The sequence below is a fragment of the Eretmochelys imbricata genome, chromosome 1 (assembly GCF_965152235.1).
Source record: "Eretmochelys imbricata isolate rEreImb1 chromosome 1, rEreImb1.hap1, whole genome shotgun sequence".
Classification (NCBI taxonomy): domain Eukaryota; kingdom Metazoa; phylum Chordata; order Testudines; family Cheloniidae; genus Eretmochelys; species Eretmochelys imbricata.
The window spans coordinates 173425684-173445945 of NC_135572.1; the positions used below are offsets into that span (position 1 = coordinate 173425684).

The 20262-nt window shown below is 39.3% G+C and overlaps 1 protein-coding gene across 1 annotated transcript in view; it reads right to left on the reverse strand.

Moving 5' to 3' along the window:
• Positions 1-20262, reverse strand: part of NCAM2 (neural cell adhesion molecule 2) — a 258887-nt gene that overhangs the window by 177031 nt on the left and 61594 nt on the right. The window lies entirely within an intron of this gene.

Sequence of the window (20262 nt, forward strand, 5' to 3'; positions counted from 1 at the left end):
CCTACTATGTCGATCTTAAATGCTGCAAATTATATTAAGCAAATGCATATATTCAAGTCATCAGGAATATTCATACAAATGTCAGAATTTACAGTCACTACTGAACAATTACTAGACTAAAAGATCTTGATACATCATGTTTTGTGTAGATTGTTTTGTTTATTCGTTTGTTGTAAACTTTTTTAAATTTTGTTTTTAAAATATTTTTATTTATTTATTTGCAGATCTGGCATGTTTTCGATTTTTGTTTTAATATTTGTAAAAGTTGATGGCTGTTGTTACTTGTTGGATGCTGCTTAATTGGTTCTACTTTAAAAAGTGAAATAAACAAATGGATAATTCTACATCAAGTTTGTTCCTGTTTAAAAAATAAATTGAAGCTAAAATGTTTTAGCAGTTTACAATACATTCAGTGACTACACTTTCTGATTTTACCTTGAGAATTGCAATTGGATCATATTGGGTAACTTTTAAAATTGCTATCAAGAGACTTCCTATACTGAAACAACCTTATGACTTGTGAATGTAACTTTAAGTTAAAAAAGTCAGAGGTACAATAGGGAGAAGTTAACAGCACTATCCATTCATTAACAACTGTCATCATACAGGAGTAAGGTAGTTCAATAGAAAGAAAAAAATGATCTGATTGATGCACAAGATGTAAGAGCTGATGTTAGGGTTAATACCAGGGGGCAACATTCTCGTTCAGGACCAGGAAGCTCTGATTGAAATATAGGTCTCTTCATTACAATTACACCTACTTAATTCTGATAAACATACAATAATACATTTGTTCCTTAGAAGAATCTAAATCTGTCCTTTCAGATACATCAATACAGAGTAATGAGAGATGGCATAAGACAAATATTGTCTTTGCACTGTTGGCTTACTAAAGCCCTGCAAAAAGAATGCAATTTTTTTTTTAAAAGTCCCACTTAAACAATGATGAAGGACCTTTTCATTGCACAGTGCAACAAATTCTCCCTGAGAAATTGTAATGTGTTATATTATCTCTAGACAAATATATCTGCTTAAATTCTTTTACTGTCTGACTTTTACAAACAGATTGGGGCAATGGTCTTCTGTTTCCAACAGTGGCCATTACCACATCTTTTGGGGAAAAGGTGCAAAAAAGCCTAAGTAAACAATTACAGAATTAAAATGGTTAGCACAGAAGTTCCTCCATCAGTTGGTTTATGTCCTGAAGGATGGGGGTTTGTATCCCTTCCAATTCTTGGGGTTTTTATTTTATTTATAATACTATCTAATGGAACTGTGAATATTTCCATTATTCATATAAATCATAGATTAGGGTTGGAAGAGACCTCAGGAGGTCACCTAGTAACCCCCTGCTCAAAGCAGGACCAACTCCAACTAAATCATCCCAGCCAGGGCTTTGTCGAGGCGAGCCTTAAAAACCTCTAAGGATGGAGATTCCACGACCTCCCTAGGTAATCCATTCCAGTGCTTCACCATCCTCCTAGTAAAATAATGTTTCCTAATATCCAACCTACCCTTCCCCCACCGCAACTTGAGACCATTGCTCCTTGTTCAGTCATCTGCACGACTGAGAACAGCCGAGCTCCATCCGCTTTGGAACCTCCCTTCAGGTAGTTGAAGGCTGCTATCAAATTTCCCCTCACTCTTCTCTTCTGCAGACTAAACAAGCCCAGTTCCCTCAGTCTCTCCTCATAAATCATGTGCCCCAGCCAATCCCATTTGTTTGTTTTTGATAATAAAAACATCTTCACTTTTATTTGTTAAGTAGCAGTACAATAGCTTTATTAATTACCAGTGCCACTCCTTTAAACCTGCCGAAGCTGAAATTAGGGACTTGGTGTTTAACGAAGACCCAAAGGGGAAAGAAAAAAAATACTCACAGCGGAAACTTAAGATTATGCCTGATTTATTCCTCAAGCATAAATAATTCCTACAGTAACCTCAGTTTCCTGATTCTTTATTTTGGAAGTACATAGATTTTAATAATGTTTCACACTACATATGTCCAATGTAGGTCTCTTTGGGGCTAAAATGAATGATGTTCCTCAAAATGAGAAGTATTACTATCCAATACAGAAAATATTTCTGCAAAGTGTTAGAATAATCCCAATGAATCCAAAGCATATGTTCTTGAAATCAATTGGAATTTTGCCTAAGGACTTCTGCTTTCTCTGTGTATTTATGGCATCATGGTTTCAGAAAAGGAAAATATACACACACAATGATCAACATTATATACAATGGTGAACATTATAAAGGAAACATTTAATTTAGTGTAAAGTTAGTTTTATCGTAATATTTTTCTGTAATTGGACTGTAATGCCATGGCAGGATATTGTGTGTTCACACATTATAGTGATTATCACCACAGAAGTATATAATAAATAAAGCAAATATTTCCTTTTAAATGTTGACCACCATACCTCATTGTTCTAAGTTTCAGATGAATTTTGTCTATTAACTTTGTTAGAAGAGTAAGAAGTTATGACTATCTCCAAACCACCAGAAATGGTCAGCAAGGCCATATCTCCTTATCAAATTCTAAATAAATTTAATAGGCCAAATTCTTCTCTCTGTTCCACCTGTGCAAACCCAGTATAGTTGATCAGTTAAACAGGTACAACTGAGAGCAGAATTTACCCAAATATGGATAACTAATTAAGATGTTACAACGTTTTGCAATGCTAGGGCTAGAAACAGGGCCATCAAAACTACCTACCTATAAAAGTGTATATTCTACTTTGATACTCTACTGCTCTGATATTCAGGCCCTCTACCTCAGTCATAACCCAGTGGGCTTTATCAGGGATTACTCTGTTTACTTTTCCTTTATAAGTCACCAGTATGGCTTTATTAGGTTTAAAAAGGATATAGGTGGAGGAAATAAAAATGCTATGGGATTATACAGTATTTCAAGAATAAACTGACATGTCTATATATAAATATTTCTATTTATTAATCTTCATTGACATAATTTGATAATTAGAAAATATATATTATAGTGTCTTGTTCATTGCTATTTCAATTCCATTGTGTTTCTCAGAAAATTAATTGCCAACTCTTTAGGCCTAGAATAGTGGTTGAAGATGCTTTTATGTCACTGCTACCAACCAAAATTAGTTTACTCATTTACTCTCAGTTTGTTGACTTTTTAATGTACATATAAAATACAGTGTCTCCTATTAAAATAGTCAGAATTTGTCCAGAGATACAACATTCATACCACAGCTACCTCCTATACTTAGTAAAGAGAAAATCTATGTGGTAGCTGAGATCATTATGCAGTAACTGTTGTCAAATGATGACTTCAGTATGACCACTGTACTTTGTATTTCTTAAACATATGAGGGTGAAAGTCATCCCCATTTGAAGTTATATTGTGGCCAACAGCAATCAGTTCTACAATTCAATGCCGTAATAGTAAACTCTTATCCAGAGGGTCTTAAAAGCTAAGTTGGAGCACAAATTATCAAAGTCAGCGAGATACTAAACCACAACTTATTAATTAGCCAATAGATGAACATAAACTCAGACTGGCACTTTCCAGGAAGCAAATGCCGGCTGTAAGTTGTTCATAATGATCAACAATAGATTATGGCATAGCAGTAACATTTCCGATTGCTGAAAATGGTAGGTTCTCTTCTCAGGAGAGCCAATACATAAATAATAATTATAATTGCTTTTTGTATAGCCTCTTTCATAAAAGTAGCATAAAATTTAATTGCTATCCAAAGTTCTTCTGCCATGTAAAACCTAGTAGATGGGGTGAAAAAAACCTAATATATGTATTTTAAAAAAAACTGCATTCATCCCAGTTCTCTGGGATTACCAGAGGAGCATAGACGTCAAGCAATCCCAGAAAAAGCAGTTCAGACAATCCCATTATCTATCTAGGTTTTTATACAGATGCCCATCACTGTGTTATCTTTCTGGATGGTTTCCAGGGCTTGAACACTTCAGACCCCCAGGCAATTATGTATAGGCACTATCCTGCTGGGCTTGTCTGACCCCAATACCCATACATAGCCACAGCAGCACGGTGGGATTAGTCAATACACATGGTGATGTACAAGTGTGGGTTACCAACACAAATGTGGGCACTCAGCCTGTGGGAAGATGTTACCAAGAAAACACAGGAGAGGAATGCTGATTCAAGCAGCATTAAGCTTACCGTATAACCCTTTTTAATGTAGTGTTCTACAGTTCTTGGATGGGAATGTACTGCCTAGTGTAGCTCCTCCCAGTCTCTTCCCCTCTACTCCAGGCCAGAACCCCATTTTCTACCAGGCCCATTTTTTCTGGAAGAGAGTGAGGCTACTATACAGATGGGAGAGTGTTATGCATAGCTGCCTTTTCCCTCCATGTGGCCCTTCTCTGGCTTACTCTGTTTTGGTCATACACACATAGGAGAGCACTGTGCCACAGAAATTTACAAACCAGTATATTTAGACACAATAAAAAATGTCAAAAAAACAAGCTAAATTTGGAACACCATATACTTCAAAAATACACCAGCTTAACGAAAGTAATTTTAAAATTGATGTAGTAAAACCTGGGACAATCCAGACAAGGGAACACATTCTGTGGCATTGGCTACACTGGAGTTTCACCCACTTATGGGAGGTCTCAGTATGGCCCTATGACCTCATACAATAATGCTGACTATATTTCCAAAATCTTGATCTATGACACTTTCAAAATGTAGTCAAGTAGGACTAGAAGCTAATGATCTGATAAATGAGAGTTCAACAAAGCAATCCATCCCAAGAAATCTGACTGAAACACGTACAACCTATTCAGTGAACTGGAAAATTTAACCTCTCACAGCATGACAGCCCTAGCATTTTGAATAGTGATAGCAATCTAATTCCATCAGCCTTATTTACAAAGCTCTAGAGATTAAATATTCAAGGTACAATAAACTGTCAAGAGCAAAATGAGATTGTTCTTTATAGATGCTGAAGTGAGCTCAAAGTTAATAACTGTGTAGAGCCATGATAAAAAATAAAAATCTTTCCAAACAGAAATCAAGTTGAGAGGTTCTCTACATAAATACAATACCCCTGCCCCAAAATTCAGTTCACTCCTAGTGAATTCTATCAAATACCTTAAGATGATGACATCAGTGTGGTTACCTGGTTATCTGTGGGCTTTGCAATTTATTTATTACTTGTATTGCTTTATATATCATCTGTTACCTGAATTTTCCTGCTGTGATCCCTGGAACTTCCTCCTGATAGTTGGTGTCCCATGTATTCAATTATTGGCAGGCTGCTGGGTGGAAAACATCTTCCAAGGCTCCCAAGAGAGGAGTGGGGTTGATGAGAACCTCATATTTAAGGGTTCCAGAGGAGACATGCTGCTTTCAGGAGTCTCGAGGAAATTGCTAAGAGAACAGTATCCAGGGAAAGAAAATAGCAGCTTTTGGTGTAAACCAAATTTTAGGACTAATCATGTGCTCTGATTCAGAGAATGTCTCCAGGGGCATGATTCCAGTGATGTTACAGATTCAAGTACATAATTTCTCAGTTGTTTTGTGTTGGCAGATAGTTCACAATGAAATGATGGTTGGAAACTCTTTTCTTTTCTTCTTGCTTCACAATTGTAGCAGGTTGTCACTGGTATGACTTGGGGGCGTATTTGTTGGTTGAGTTTGATTGATCAAACCCTTCTCTAACTCCAACTGTGGGATTACTGGACCAAATGAGATGGCATTGTACATTTGCCAGAATGTGCATTTTGAGTTGGCTGGGAGTAGCATGGCAGGTGAGAACAGCTGCATGAAATGGTGACTGGATTGTGGCTGGGCTTTGATAATATTGTTTGTCTGGTGAGAGCAGCTGTGACATTGTGTTGATTATCTTCTCTCCTATAGAGCTCAGTATTCATACGTTTGGCTGTGAAAGGATCTATTTTACATTATCGAAGGACAAGTACAAGATCTCTAATAAAATCTCTAAATTTAACATCTAGACAGGTTGAAATAGCTTTATTTGTTCTCATATTAGAGTTTAAAACTTGTCTTTATGACTAAAGGATCATGACTCCCCATATCACTCTATTAGAGTTCAGTGCCTGTCACTGTATAGAGAGATCAGGCATTTCTCACTGTCAACTTGCACCTTCTGTGATATGCTTCAGTGTTGTTTTGGATACAAAGAATGCCACGTTTCAGCTACCAAAATGATGAAGGAACAAGGGTCTAGTATTTAAATGTTGTTTTTTTTCTTAAATATATTCCCATAATTGTCCTGGAAACACATAAAAGCCTCTGCAACACTTGCAATATTTCTGGTCTGAAATCTTCCAAAGCAGCAGTCACAGATGTCAACAGTAGCAGAGCCCAAACAAGAAGACACTTTGACTTTATGCTTAGTTCTTCATTCTTCCATTTTCTGCAGTCAGATAGTTCCTAACTATAAAAGCAAGGACCCATTACGATATGTCTAGTGAAATTTTGAACACATGATATTGAATTTTCAAGAAGAGGCACAGTAATTGAAGTTGATGAACAGAATCATCTTTGGAATTTCATGAAACACAACCATTGTCAGGAAACTTGCTGCTTTCAGTTGCTGTTGAATTGTCATCCATGAAAGAGGAAAAAGTTCAAACCAGACACTTGTGAGTCATTCAGTCTGAAGCATCTCAACCAGCAGATATAGAATGGCTCAGTAAGCTGGTCCTTGAAGTAACAAGGTAGAAGAAAAGAATTGCCAACTGAGTTGAATTGGATTAGGATAAAATTCCAGAAGTCCAACAAAAATAGGTGATGAACAATTCCTAGTCTGAGAATCTACCTTTGATGATGAGAAAGGGCTGTCATTCACAACAGCCATCAACGTCCAGAAGCTGATGGAAGCTCCCTTCTGGATGGTACATTCACAACATTCCCCATAGTCTTCAGGTAAATGTATTCTATCCATGCACCTGTTGAAAACAGCAGAAAATTCCAGAGTATTGCTACGTGTTTATGCCTTAATGTCCAGTGAATCAGAATAATGCTACAGCAGAGTCTTGGACTTGAATGATTTTTATGGAAGACCTTGGGAGTCATCTAGAACAGCAGCTGGCTTATTACAGATTTCAAGCAGGTAGCAATCATTGCAGCATGCTACAAATTTCTGAAGGGGTTGAAAGCTGCTTATTCCACATGGGATAACTTATTCAGACTAAGCCAGTAACTGAAGGTCTACAGTGTAATACATAGGAAGTCATGAAAAACTAGTCTTGAAGTAAATGCATTTTGTTGCTTTGACTTTCTTTCCATCTGTAGACATAGTGGCTACTTTCAATGAACTCAAAGCGGAAATGCAAGCAGGTACTATGCAGATTTTTATAATTCAGGAAAATTATATTCTTGAGAGCTCCAGATGGCATTTAAGAAATGACAACACGATATAAACTATATAAACCTTGATTGCTTCGTGCTGGTGCTTACTTGCAACATTTTAGCTGGTGAGTAGTCAGGTGACACAGCACATACCTAAATCAAATACTATGGCATAAAACAGAAGGTTGGGCTGCTGTTCTCGGAAGAGCTCACTTTGGTTTGCTTTTAATCATGAAGGCATGTGAAAGGGAAATGATAAGGAAAGAACATTGTATCTGGTCATTCAAAATCATCTCCTGTAAAGGTGCAAATCACTAAGGAGAAATGGTTGATGACTAATAATGATGAGTATATTAGCAGCATGCGATAGAATCTTACAGAGAAGCTCGGCAACACATGCCTCTGTGGTAATAGAAAAAGGGGAAAAATAAAAATAAAGAATTAAATAAATTGTTTCAATCATCTGCCCTTTGTTATTAGAGGCTCCGTTCCTGCAATAAACAATTTTATTCAAATAGATGTCAGTTCTACAAAGCAGGATGAGCACAATTCACAGGAATAAGATCATAAAACATAAGTCTTATCTAATACAGACCTTCTTTAGTACAGCCATCAAAAATAATAGTTTTACCACAGAATCACATCTAATCTTAAATGCAGTTACTGAGATAAAATAATCTGGCTACAAGAGGATCAGCCACAGGCTGCTATATTACACCTTTGTGCTCTCTTTGGAACTGCTCAGCCCCAGTTCAGACTCCAGCAGAAATTGGAGTAGACAGAGAATCCATTATGCTAGTGGGAGACGGCCAAAGCACACACAGTCCCAAAGCATGTGCAGATACGGGGTCTAATCCTGTTTAGATTCTAATACCTTCACTCACCAGAATCTAGCTACTAGTGATCAGTCAAACCCTATGCATGTGAACAAGAATCACCAGTATGAACTATCCATGGCAACAGTTGTGGTAAGTAGGATCACTCTGCTCAAGAACTTTGACCAGATGCCCTTTTTACTTAAATCAATAGCAAAACTGTCAAGATCAAACCTCCACATGTTTTCAAAAAGAAAAGGAGTACTTGTGGCACCTTAGAGACTAACCAATTTATTTGAGCATGAGCTTTCGTGAGCTACAGCTCACTTCATCGGATGCATACCGTGGAAACTGCAGCAGACTTTATATATACACAGAGAATATGAAACAATACCTCCTCCCACCCCACTGTCCTGCTGGTAATAGCTTATCTAAAGTGATCATCAGGTTGGGCCATTTCCAGCACAAATCCAGGTTTTCTCACCCTCTACCCCCCCCCACACAAATTCACTCTCCTGCTGGTGACAGCCCATCCAAAGTGACAACTCTTTACACAATGTGCATGATAATCAAGTTGGGCCATTTCCTGCACAAATCCAGGTTCTCTCACCCCTTCATCCCCCTCCCAAAAACCACACACACAAACTCACTATCCTGCTGGCAATAGCTCATCCAAAGTGACCATTCTCCCTACAATGTGCATGATAATCAAGGTGGGCCATTTCCAGAACAAATCCAGGTTTTCTCACATCCCCCCCACCCCCAAACACACACAAACTCACTCTCCTGCTGGTAATAGCTCATCCAAACTGACCACTCTCCAAGTTTAAATCCAAGTTAAACCAGAATATCTGGGGGGGGGGGGGGTAGGAAAAAACAAGAGGAAATAGGCTACCTTGCATAATGACTTAGCCACTCCCAGTCTCTATTTAAGCCTAAATTAATAGTATCCAATTTGCAAATGAATTCCAATTCAGCAGTTTCTCGCTGGAGTCTGGATTTGAAGTTTTTTTGTTTTAAGATAGCGACCTTCATGTCTGTGATTGCGTGACCAGAGAGATTGAAGTGTTCTCCGACTGGTTTATGAACGTTATAATTCTTGACATCTGATTTGTGTCCATTTATTCTTTTACGTAGAGACTGTCCAGTTTGACCAATGTAAATGGCAGAGGGGCATTGCTGGCACATGATGGCATATATCACATTGGTGGATGTGCAGGTGAACGAGCCTCTGATAGTGTGGCTGATGTTATTAGGCCCTGTGATGGTGTCCCCTGAATAGATATGTGGGCACAATTGGCAACGGGCTTTGTTGCAAGGATAAGTTCCTGGGTTAGTGGTTCTGTTGTGTGGTATGTGGTTGTTGGTGAGTATTTGCTTCAGGTTGCGGGGCTGTCTGTAGGAAAGGACTGGCCTGTCTCCCAAGATTTGTGAGAGTGTTGGGTCATCCTTTAGGATAGGTTGTAGATCCTTAATAATGCGTTGGAGGGGTTTTAGTTGGGGGCTGAAGGTGACGGCCAGTGGCGTTCTGTTATTTTCTTTGTTAGGCCTGTCCTGTAGTAGGTAACTTCTGGCTCTATCAATCTGTTTCTTTACTTCTGCAGGTGGGTATTGTAGTTGTAAGAAAGCTTGACAGAGATCTTGTAGGTGTTTGTCTCTGTCTGAGGGGTTGGAGCAAATGCGGTTGTATCGCAGAGCTTGGCTGTAGACGATGGATCGTGTGGTGTGGTCAGGGTGAAAGCTGGAGGCATGCAGGTAGGAATAGCAGTAAGTAGGTTTCCGGTATAGGGTGGTGTTTATGTGACCATTGTTTATTAGCACTGTAGTGTCCAGGAAGTGGATCTCTTGTGTGGACTGGACCAGGCTGAGGTTGGTGGTGGGATGGAAATTGTTGAAATCATGGTGGAATTCCTCAAGGGCTTCTTTTCCATGGGTCCAGATGATGAAGATGTCATCAATATAGCGCAAGTAGAGTAGGGGCTTTAGGGGACGAGAACTGAGGAAGCGTTGTTCTAAATCAGCCATAAAAATGTTGGCATACTGTGGGGCCATGCGGGTACCCATAGCAGTGCCGCTGATCTGAAGGTATACATTGTCCCCAAATGTGAAATAGTTATGGGTAAGGACAAAGTCACGAAGTTCAGCCACCAGGTTAGCCGTGACATTATCGGGGATAGTGTTCCTGACGGCTTGTAGTCCATCTTTGTGTGGAATGTTGGTGTAGACGGCTTCTACATCCATAGTGGCCAGGATGGTGTTATCAGGAAGATCATCGATGGATTGAAGTTTCCTCAGGAAGTCAGTGGTGTCTCGAAGGTAGCTGGGAGTGCTGGTAGCGTAGGGCCTGAGGAGGGAGTCTACATAGCCAGACAATCCTGCTGTCAGGGTGCCAATGCCTGAAATGATGGGGCGCCCAGGATTTCCAGGTTTATGGATCTTGGGTAGTAGATAGAATATCCCAGGTTTTGCAGGAAATGGCCCAACTTGATTATCATGCACATTGTGTAAAGAGTTGTCACTTTGGATGGGCTATCACCAGCAGGAGAGTGAATTTGTGTGAGGGGGTGGAGGGTGAGAAAACCTGGATTTGTGCTGGAAATGGCCCAACCTGATGATCACTTTAGATAAGCTATCACCAGAAGGACAGTGGGGTGGGAGGAGGTATTGTTTCATATTCTCTGTGTATATATAAAGTCTGCTGCAGTTTCCACGGTATGCATCCGATGAAGTGAGCTGTAGCTCACGAAAGCTCATGCTCAAATAAATTGGTTAGTCTCTAAGGTGCCACAAGTACTCCTTTTCTTTTTGAATACAGACTAACACGGCTGTTACTCTGAAACCTGCCACATGTTTTGTAACTGTTTACAGGAAACTATTCTTTTAAATAAAGCACTTTTAAAAAATCATAAAATATGGGGGTACAATTCTGTATGTTGACTCACAGAAAGTGGTGATAACATGGCTCTAGATACGTTTTCTGCTTGCTACAATATTACAGAAACACTATAAAGCTATTTCCTCACCTTACTTATCTATGGGATCCTTTTTTAAATCATACACTCAGGGCAACATTTAACCGTGGCCATATGTATTCCAGCTCCATGCCCTCCTCTGTTTGATTCAGTGGATTTTTTTTCTTTTTTAACTCATAAAAATATTTTGGAGATGGCACATATGCTAATGATCGCCACACAGGATTTCTGAAGGCTGTCATAAGGCACTCAAAACTCAACAGTAAATGTCATCAGTCTTCTACACTGAGTAAGGATATGAATGGGCCAACAGAGTGCGGATCCTGGATCTGTGGTAAGACCCAGCAGCAAAAAGGTCAAAATGCTATATGAGCTTATTTATTTGATTTTATTTCTTGGTAATGTGTTACACTTTGGGAAACTGTAAGGTGGACTGAGAAGTGGAGAGCTATGGGAAGAGATCTCCTTCTCCCAGGGAAGATAACTCTGAGTTCACTTAAATTTTAATATCTTGTTTCTCATTCAGAGATTCACTGTACATTTATAACTGTGTATTTTAAAGGCTCCCACAGCAGCTTCACTCATTCTGGCAACTTTCCTAGGCACAATTCTACAAAGCACTGAGCACTCCCATGAGGTGCTGAGCTCCCTCAATTCCCATTCAAGTCACTAGTAGAGGAGAACACACACACCTTACAGGTGTGCAAAACATCCTGCAGGATTGAGACAATAGAATGGGGCTAGAGATGGGCTAGGCAGGCCATCTTCTGCAAGGCACTTCCCCTCACCCCACAGATAAGCTAATAAAATACTTGGAAATGCTGAGAGCTGTGGAACATTGGTGCAATTATGGGTGAGTGAAGGGGCATATTCCTCTCTGTCTTTCAGCCTGTGGGGACCAACAATGTTTTTCTCCTATGAACTTTCAGCTGGCTGAAAGACACAACAGAAAGCAGGACCTATTGCTGCTGAGTGCTGCAGCCTCAGCAAACTCTTCCTCCATTCCTCTTTCCTCTTGCCACAGAGTTGGAGGGGCACAAACCATGTATGCCATGGTATCTACAGAGGAGTTTTTATACCAGGTAAACTTATGTTTTTTGCCACCAAGGGAAAAACTAGTTAATTCCAGTGTAAGGCATTTTCTATTTTTAAAACTGCTTTGTTAATGAAAACCACATCACACTTAGTTTTAGTTACATATTCAAATTGTGGTCCTGTATCTTATCTGACAGCAGCAAGCAGAGAGAGAGAGAGAGAGAGAGAGAGAGAGTTAATACAAATTAATTTGCCTTGCTTGCTTGTAGCCTGTGTTGGGGGCTATGTGCTGAACCAAGAGGCTTGCTAGACTTGGCAGAATTTAGAGGCTTGCTAGGGTTGGCTGAGTTTACTAACAAGGCTCTAGCCCACTACCCTTTGATCCCTAATCCCTTTAGTAACCCTTGACAAGGAGGCGGGACTAGCTCAGGGAGAACAGGGGTTTAAAAAAACAGGTCCAAAACAACCAGATGAGCTAGTGAACATGGGAGATTTACAAGAGACGATGTGTTAGAGACAAACTCATCTAGCAAACATACTTTAAGTTTAGGCCAATAACGTTCCCCCCCCCTTTCCTCCCCCCAACCAAACAGATAAAAACACCTACAAGAATAAAAATAATGCAGGCAGAACTCCATCAGCAAACTAGGGGCAATCCAGTTTACTGCACTCTTTGAAGTATGTATGATTAACTGCCTTGTGGGCAGGTGGCATATATGTATATTTGGTGCAAGCAACTCATGGCCCTCAGAGACCGAATATGGGTGCTTTAGACCAGAGTGGTTGAACTGAAGGAGCTAAGGGAAACAGAAAGGCACATAGAGGAGACTTTCAGGGACATGGCAGAGTGGTCCCACACCCTTTCTGTCAGTCTCTGTGCTGCTGAGGACAACAAAAGTCTTGGGGAATGAGAACATCAAGCTGGAGCACAGGGAAACAATACCATAATTGGGACTCCCCTTCCAGATGATGTCATGGTATCTTCTAGCACTGGGGGACCCAACATTAGGAAGAGACTGGCAATAGTAATGGGGGATTCAATTATCAGAAATAAGGATAGTTTGTTTTGTGATGACCAGGAGAACTGCATGGTGAATTGCCTGCTGGGTGAGAAGGTGCAGACCTCCTGAGACATCTACACAGACTTACCTAGAGTGTTGAAGAGGAGCCAGTGGTAACAGTACATATAGATACCAATATCATAAGGAAACATATGAGAAAGTTCCTTAGGTCAAACATAGGCTGCTAGCTAATAAATTAAATTCCAGGACCTCCATGTCAGCATTTTCTGAAATGCTTCCAAATCCATGCACAGGACCAGTTAGGCAGGCAGAAGTGCAGGGTCTCAATGAGTGGATGAGACAATGGTGTTGGGAGGAGGGAGTTAGGTTTACTAGGAACCGGGAACCTTTAGGAAAATGTGGAGCCTATAACAGAACCAGATTGCTGGCATGTAAAATTGAAAAGGTTATAGATGAGCTTATACACTAAGAGATGGGGGAAGGGTGATGGGTCCGGAGCACACAGTTTGGACAAAGACATATCCCCAATGAGTGTCTGTGTGTGTGTCAATTACCATGTTACCAAATTTTGCAATTTTACTGTGAGCAGTGAGATTTTGCCTCCTGCGATAGGAGGTTTCACTTGAGGGACCAAACAAGATCTTGTCCCTATTGCACTAGGCATTGGACAATTGCATAGTAAGGGACGTCCCAACCCTGAGCAGTTTACAATCTAATGCAAAGAAAAGTGTTAAGTTTGTGAGGAGAGAGCTGGAAATGGGCCCACCAAACTCATCCCATATAAAGCCATCAAACATCCATGGATTGGAACAGTTTTCAATCTCTGTTGATTCTAACTGCTGGCCTACAGTCAAAGGCTCTGCCATGAACTAGCAGACCTTTTGAAGTTTATGCAGACAAGATCTTCCATTTTCTGGACACACAAGAAAAATCTCTTACACCTGGCACTCAGCCCCAAACATACCTTACATTAAAGCATCCCACCCTCTTCTTGAACAAACACCTCCTGTTAACCAAAATGCATATACTGAAAATAAATTAAGACAAATATTAACAAAATCTCCAAAATCACTTCTGAACACAGTATTTTGCAATATAAAAGCATCCCAACGTTTCAATTATTCCAGGGTCCTTAGTGTGATTTTTATACATTTATATATAAATTTCAAAGTTATGGGAAACTTATGTATACGTTTGAACCCATAACTTTTCAGATTTACTTCAGCTGTAGTGTGATGGGGTGTCCACCCCATACAAGGCTTGACTTGGTTAAGGTGGCACGGTGGGCCAATTAACTCTCCAGACTGCACCTGAAGGAGGAGCCAAGGAGCAGGAATTGATTAAATGAGTCTCAGCTGGGGAGGAACAGAAGGCGCCTGTATAAAGCCCAAGAGCTGAGAGCAGAAGGGGGCTACTTTGTAGTCACTCCATGTGAGAAGGGAGGTGCATTTGGATCTAGGATAGGTAGCCCACAGTTACTCCCTGGGAGGAGGAAGTTGGAAGCTGGCAAACCCAGAGGAGGAGAACCAAAAAGGCTCAGGGGAAAGGCAGCAAGGTATAGGACAGGGAAGATCCTTGGTTGCTGAGGAGAGGGACCCTGAGCTGGAACCTGGAGCAGAGGGTAGGCTCTGGTTTCTCTCCCAGCGGCTGGGGAAGTGGTGCAGACCAGATAATGGAGAGCAGTCTGCCTACACCAGTTACCCTGAAAGAATCTGATGCCCCAGGAGGGGAAAACATGCAATTACCTGGCTGGAGGGCCAAGTGACAAAATGGAAACTGCAGCTTCTGGAGCGAGAGGGATGATGGCTCAAGAGGGTCCCAGAGGAGGGCACAGCACCTGGAAAGAGCTAATCCCCAGAGTGACATGGACCCAGGTGCGCCTAGTGATGAGTTGACCCCGTGACATGTAGGAATAACTTGTGTGGGGGAAAGCATGCTGTTATCTGCTATGTGGATCAGTCCATGTTGGGAGACCCATCAACCTCCTTTGCTTGTGGGTTACACAATTACCTCTAGACAGCAATGAAATGTTGGGCATCAGGATTCCTGGTGTCTATTTCCTGACTCTGGGAACAAAGTGTGTTCCAGTGATAATAGATAGCAGCCACATACAATCTGACTCCTGTTTGGATCATTTCCAGGATTTGAACCCATGACCTCTGGATGTAAAAGCTTGAGCTGATACCACTTCAGATAAAGACCTACATGTACTAGTCTGGAGACAGTAATAGTCATACACCTCTAGAACATGACAGAGAGCCAAACTGTGTTAATTCATTTGTCATGATCCTTCTAAAGGGGAATGTGGCAAAGCAGATGAGACTTGGCTCTGTTGTGTTAAAAGCTTGGGTTCTAGTCACAGATCTATCTTTAGCTTCCCAGTGAAAACTCTGCATGATCTTACCTGTAAAATGGGTGAATGAAAATTACTCACTTAAAGGTAGCAGTATGAGGTTTTAGTTAATAGAATTGTTGTGAAGGGCATATAAATGTTAATAAAATGTCAAAAAAAGTACTGGGATTAGAACTCTGTCTTTCATTTTATAGTTCAGTGCACCATTTCTCCAAGGTTCCCCTAAATCATATATAGAGAGAGGACCTTAACATATTGTCCTGAAACCGCCTGCAGCAAGGGCCAAACTCACATTACTCATAATAAATTTGTGAGAGTTGCAGCACTCCACCTCCTGGCTGACAACAGGAAAGGGCCCACCATGGAAGAGTCATGTAAGAACCCATGTAAGAACACTGAGGGAACTTTCCTGAACATGCTCAATTCCGCATCATTAACATCATTGTAAAGACCCTATGTGCTATAGATGATAATCAGATTGGGTCCAGCTGTTGCCCTAGATTTGAGGCATGTATATACCCGGAATATGAAAAAGCTAATTGCAACCATATTATGTGCACTCAGCCACTATGAATTAATGAAATAGAACACCATATAGTTAAGGGTTAATTTGGAGACAGGTTTTCAGAAGCAAGGTCATAATTACTGGCAGTTTTAATCAGTATGGGAGGAGAAGAGGAAAAAGTAAATAACTGAGAGTGAAAGAAGATATCTGGATGGATGGCCTTTACTATCAGACACATCTAGACTCAACGTTTATTGAAAGTTAGGAAAAGTGATAATTTAGTAGGGGTCATTATGACCTATGTGTTTAGCAGAAGTTAGTTATAAAAAGTTCAGATAACAGAGTGTATTTGGGAGCAGTCCTCTGGAGCTATCCTGGGAGAGACACTTTTCTGTGATCTTTACTCCCCGGCAGGGAGGCGTTTGGTCAGCACTGACCTTTTGTTGATTACTCAATACCATCTCAGAATATATGTAAATATCTGGGATGTTCTAAACCTATTGCTTATGTCTGTGTTTGCTTAAATCTAATAAACTGCAGTGTTAGGCAAGAGCATGCTTACTTGCATTGCTCCTTGATCAGGAGATCAGACAGAATTGCTGATCAGACAGAATTGCTGAATTCCTGTTGATTTATTCCTTACACCACCTGGAGTGAAATAGTTAAGTTGCCCCTATTGGGGGTGCTGATAATTCCTGGTAACAGAGTCCATGGGCAAGATTCAGCATTGGTATAAGTGGATGCACCTCCCCCTCATTTAAACAGAAGTCAGCTCTGCTTACACCACTATTGAATTGTATCCCATATTGAAAGGGGGAGGTTGCAGCATAGCAGCACAGAAAACTGATGTGGAATTCTGCTGATGTAAATAAACATGACATCTTTGCAATTTTCTCTGACCAACCTGATTAAAGCACCAAAACTCATGAGATTCATGGAGGCTTTCTTATTATTGAATTGAGTTCAAAGAAGCAATCATAATGTATTCAGCCAAAGAACTAGAAAAACAAGTAGTGAACTGAAGAGAGTGTTTGCATGTGTCCTCCTCTATGTGAAACTGCCAAGTTTCACAATTCTCAAATTAATTTCAGTGGCAGATAATGTTGCCATGGTTAAGATTATGTAGCGTTTCCATTATATGTTATTCTTCTTTGTGGTTTCCATCTTAGAATAAAACTTCTTTTGGACTACCACTTCCCAAAGTCCAGAAACAAAGTCACTCGAACAACTCTCAAAAGAATGTGTTTGTTCAAGTGTAAATTACATGAGTGTTTCAAAAAAAAAAAGTTTAAGAAACACTTTTGCCCCTCCACTTTGGTAAATGACTCATCTGTAATATGGTTTGATTGCTTTGGGTATTTTAACAAATATAGTAGCCAAAAACAGTGATAATTAACAAATTATTAATGTTCAGTGTACTTGCAGTAATTAAAAAAAAGTCATAGAAATGTTTACAACATGAGCAGAATACTTTTGTGGAATAAATTGGCCTGTCAGTTCAGTAATTCTTGAACACAGAATTTCCACGAGTCTCAGAGTTACTTCAACTGAGCATATCAAACATCTACAAAAAGATTTAAGGGCCAGATTCTGCCATTACTCACAATATGAGTAGTCTCACTGAAATTAGTCTGAGCCTATAAGATACTATTCAAAATAAGTGTTGGAACATCTGGACCTAAGTAACTAGATATATTTTATACTAGAAATATGTTTTCAGAATCAACACACATACTAAACTACTGTTTACTTGCTAAAGTATGAAAGCTCATAAACAGAGTCATTATAGTTTCCACTTATGCATTTTCATGTTTCCAAAATTAACAGACATTAAACATATGTATTTAATCAACAGATCATAACTCCAAATGGGGCCACTGAAATGTATTGGTTAAACAACATTCATTCACATAAAATTAGTCTACACATATTCATAGCAACGTTATAAGGCTGTTATGTTTTTTGAATGTAAATTCCCATACTAAACATTTCCTCTTTTTTATTACTATAAAAAGTGAATGTTATGTTTAAAGAAATATTAAGATTATGATAAATATTGGAAAACCAAATACATTATAAATTAAGTTTCATGAATTATAATACCAAAAGGGATCACTGCAAACATCTAGTCTGACCTGCTGTTATAAGACAGGCCATAAGACATTTCTATAAATTAATTCCTCCTTGAAGTAGAGCTTATTTTTTAGGGGAGAAAAATCGAATCTTAATTTAAAATTTTCCGGTGATCGGAACCACAACACTCGGTAAGTTGTTAATTACCTTCACTGTTAAAAAAAAAAAAATCTTATTTCCAGTTTGAATTTGTCTAGGTTCAATTTCCAGCTATTGAATCTTGTACCTTTGTCTGCCAGATTGAAGAGTCCTCTATTATCAAATTTCTGTTTCCTGTATAGGTACTTATTGACTGTGATCAAGTCACCACTTCTCCTTCTCTTTGTTAAGCTAAATAGATTGAGTTCCTTGAGTCTGTCACTACAAAGCATATTTTCCAGTCCTTTAATCATTCTTGGAGCTCTTCTCTGAATCTTCTCCAGTTTATTAAAATCCTTCTTGAACTGTTAACACCAGAAATGTACCCAGTATTAAGGCTGAATCGCTGTCTGTAGATTCTAATTCCATCCTTAACTCATCCTGTTTTGCCTGAGTATTACAATCCTGTCTGTGTGGTTCTTGACACAATACATTATATCAGATGCCTGTAATGTATAGTGAGGTATATTAAAGGTCTAGCAGCAATATATTAAAGAGTACTCCATAGGAGTAATTCCCTCACCTTTGACATGTGTGTCACATCCTTGCAAGTACTTGCACTTGGTTTATAGAACCAGAGAATTCTATAAATTGAAGATTCATTTTTTTAAAAGCCTGTTAGGTCACTTGCCCCACCTTCCGGACAACACGAGATAATCCTCACAGTACAAGTTCTAGTTCTTTGCCTAATTTAATTTTAAATGGTTTAAGGAACTAGGCTTCAAATATTTGCCTTTAAATAATGTTCTAGAATATAGCCAGTCTCTGTTTCAGGGAGTTTTTCTTCAAATTTATGTTAATTTACCTATGTATTAAATGCTACTTTATTACTCCTACATCCTCTTGTATCATGATAAGTAACTCCTCACCAGGTGTATATGTACACACCTGTGCTAGGTTTGTGGAACATAGCACTAAGCATATGTACATGGGTAGGGAATTCTATATCCAAAGACCACTGAAATAAAATACTGGTCATAGAATAACCTAAAACACAAAGCTGGAACTGCTGAAACATTGATGGTATTAGAGGGCAGATTCCCCTTATAGGATGAGGTTCAACAAGGAGGTCTCAAACAAAGACAGATTCCTCCCCATTATACTGTTTTGTTTTGTTTTTTTTAAAAAAACAACAGAACCAGCTTTATAAGTAGTCAGTATACTAAGCAAAGATAAAGCTTAATAAGGGACCACTCATCTCTTATCTAGCGCTGTTTTATGTCTACATTTCAAACTGTTTCACAAAGGTTAGGTAACAATTATTGATATATTATTAACAAGGTAACTGATGCACAAAATGTTTAAGTAATTTAATAAGGGCCAGATGGCAAAACAGTGGCAGACTCTGGAATATAACCCAAGTTTCCTCACTCCCAAAGCTGCTCTCAGTCCACTATATCACAGCTCCCATGGTGAAAGAAGATTCTGGAAAAGGGACTCCTACAGTAGATAAAACTCTGAAATGACACATATTTCAGAACTTTCTGGGTGATACCTTACAATACACTACCTCATGTCTCCTATCCTATGTCCATTGCATGACTGTAACAACTGAATGCATTTTCAGAAACAATATCTATCCTTAGTTAAAGAAACAATAGCTATTGAAAAACTATATGAAAATCACTGGATCATAAAATAGCTGCTGCTTACACAGAAGCCCACAAACCGATATGTTGTGCTATTGTGTTTTTTGCTGTAGTAGCAGTTAAATAACATTAATTTCCAAGCTTTACTGATATAATAGGAGATGCTGGTGTATAAAAAAGCTTAAAAATTAAAACCTGTTAATTTCATTCTCTGCTAGTGTAACAGAGGTAATCGCATTGGTGAAGGGTAAACGGGAAAAAAAACTGTATTTGCAGCGAAAGTAATTAAAGGTGGGTAAGGTAATGTCTTTTATTGGACCAACTTCTACTGGTGAGAGAGACAAGTTTTCAAGCTTATATAGAGTTC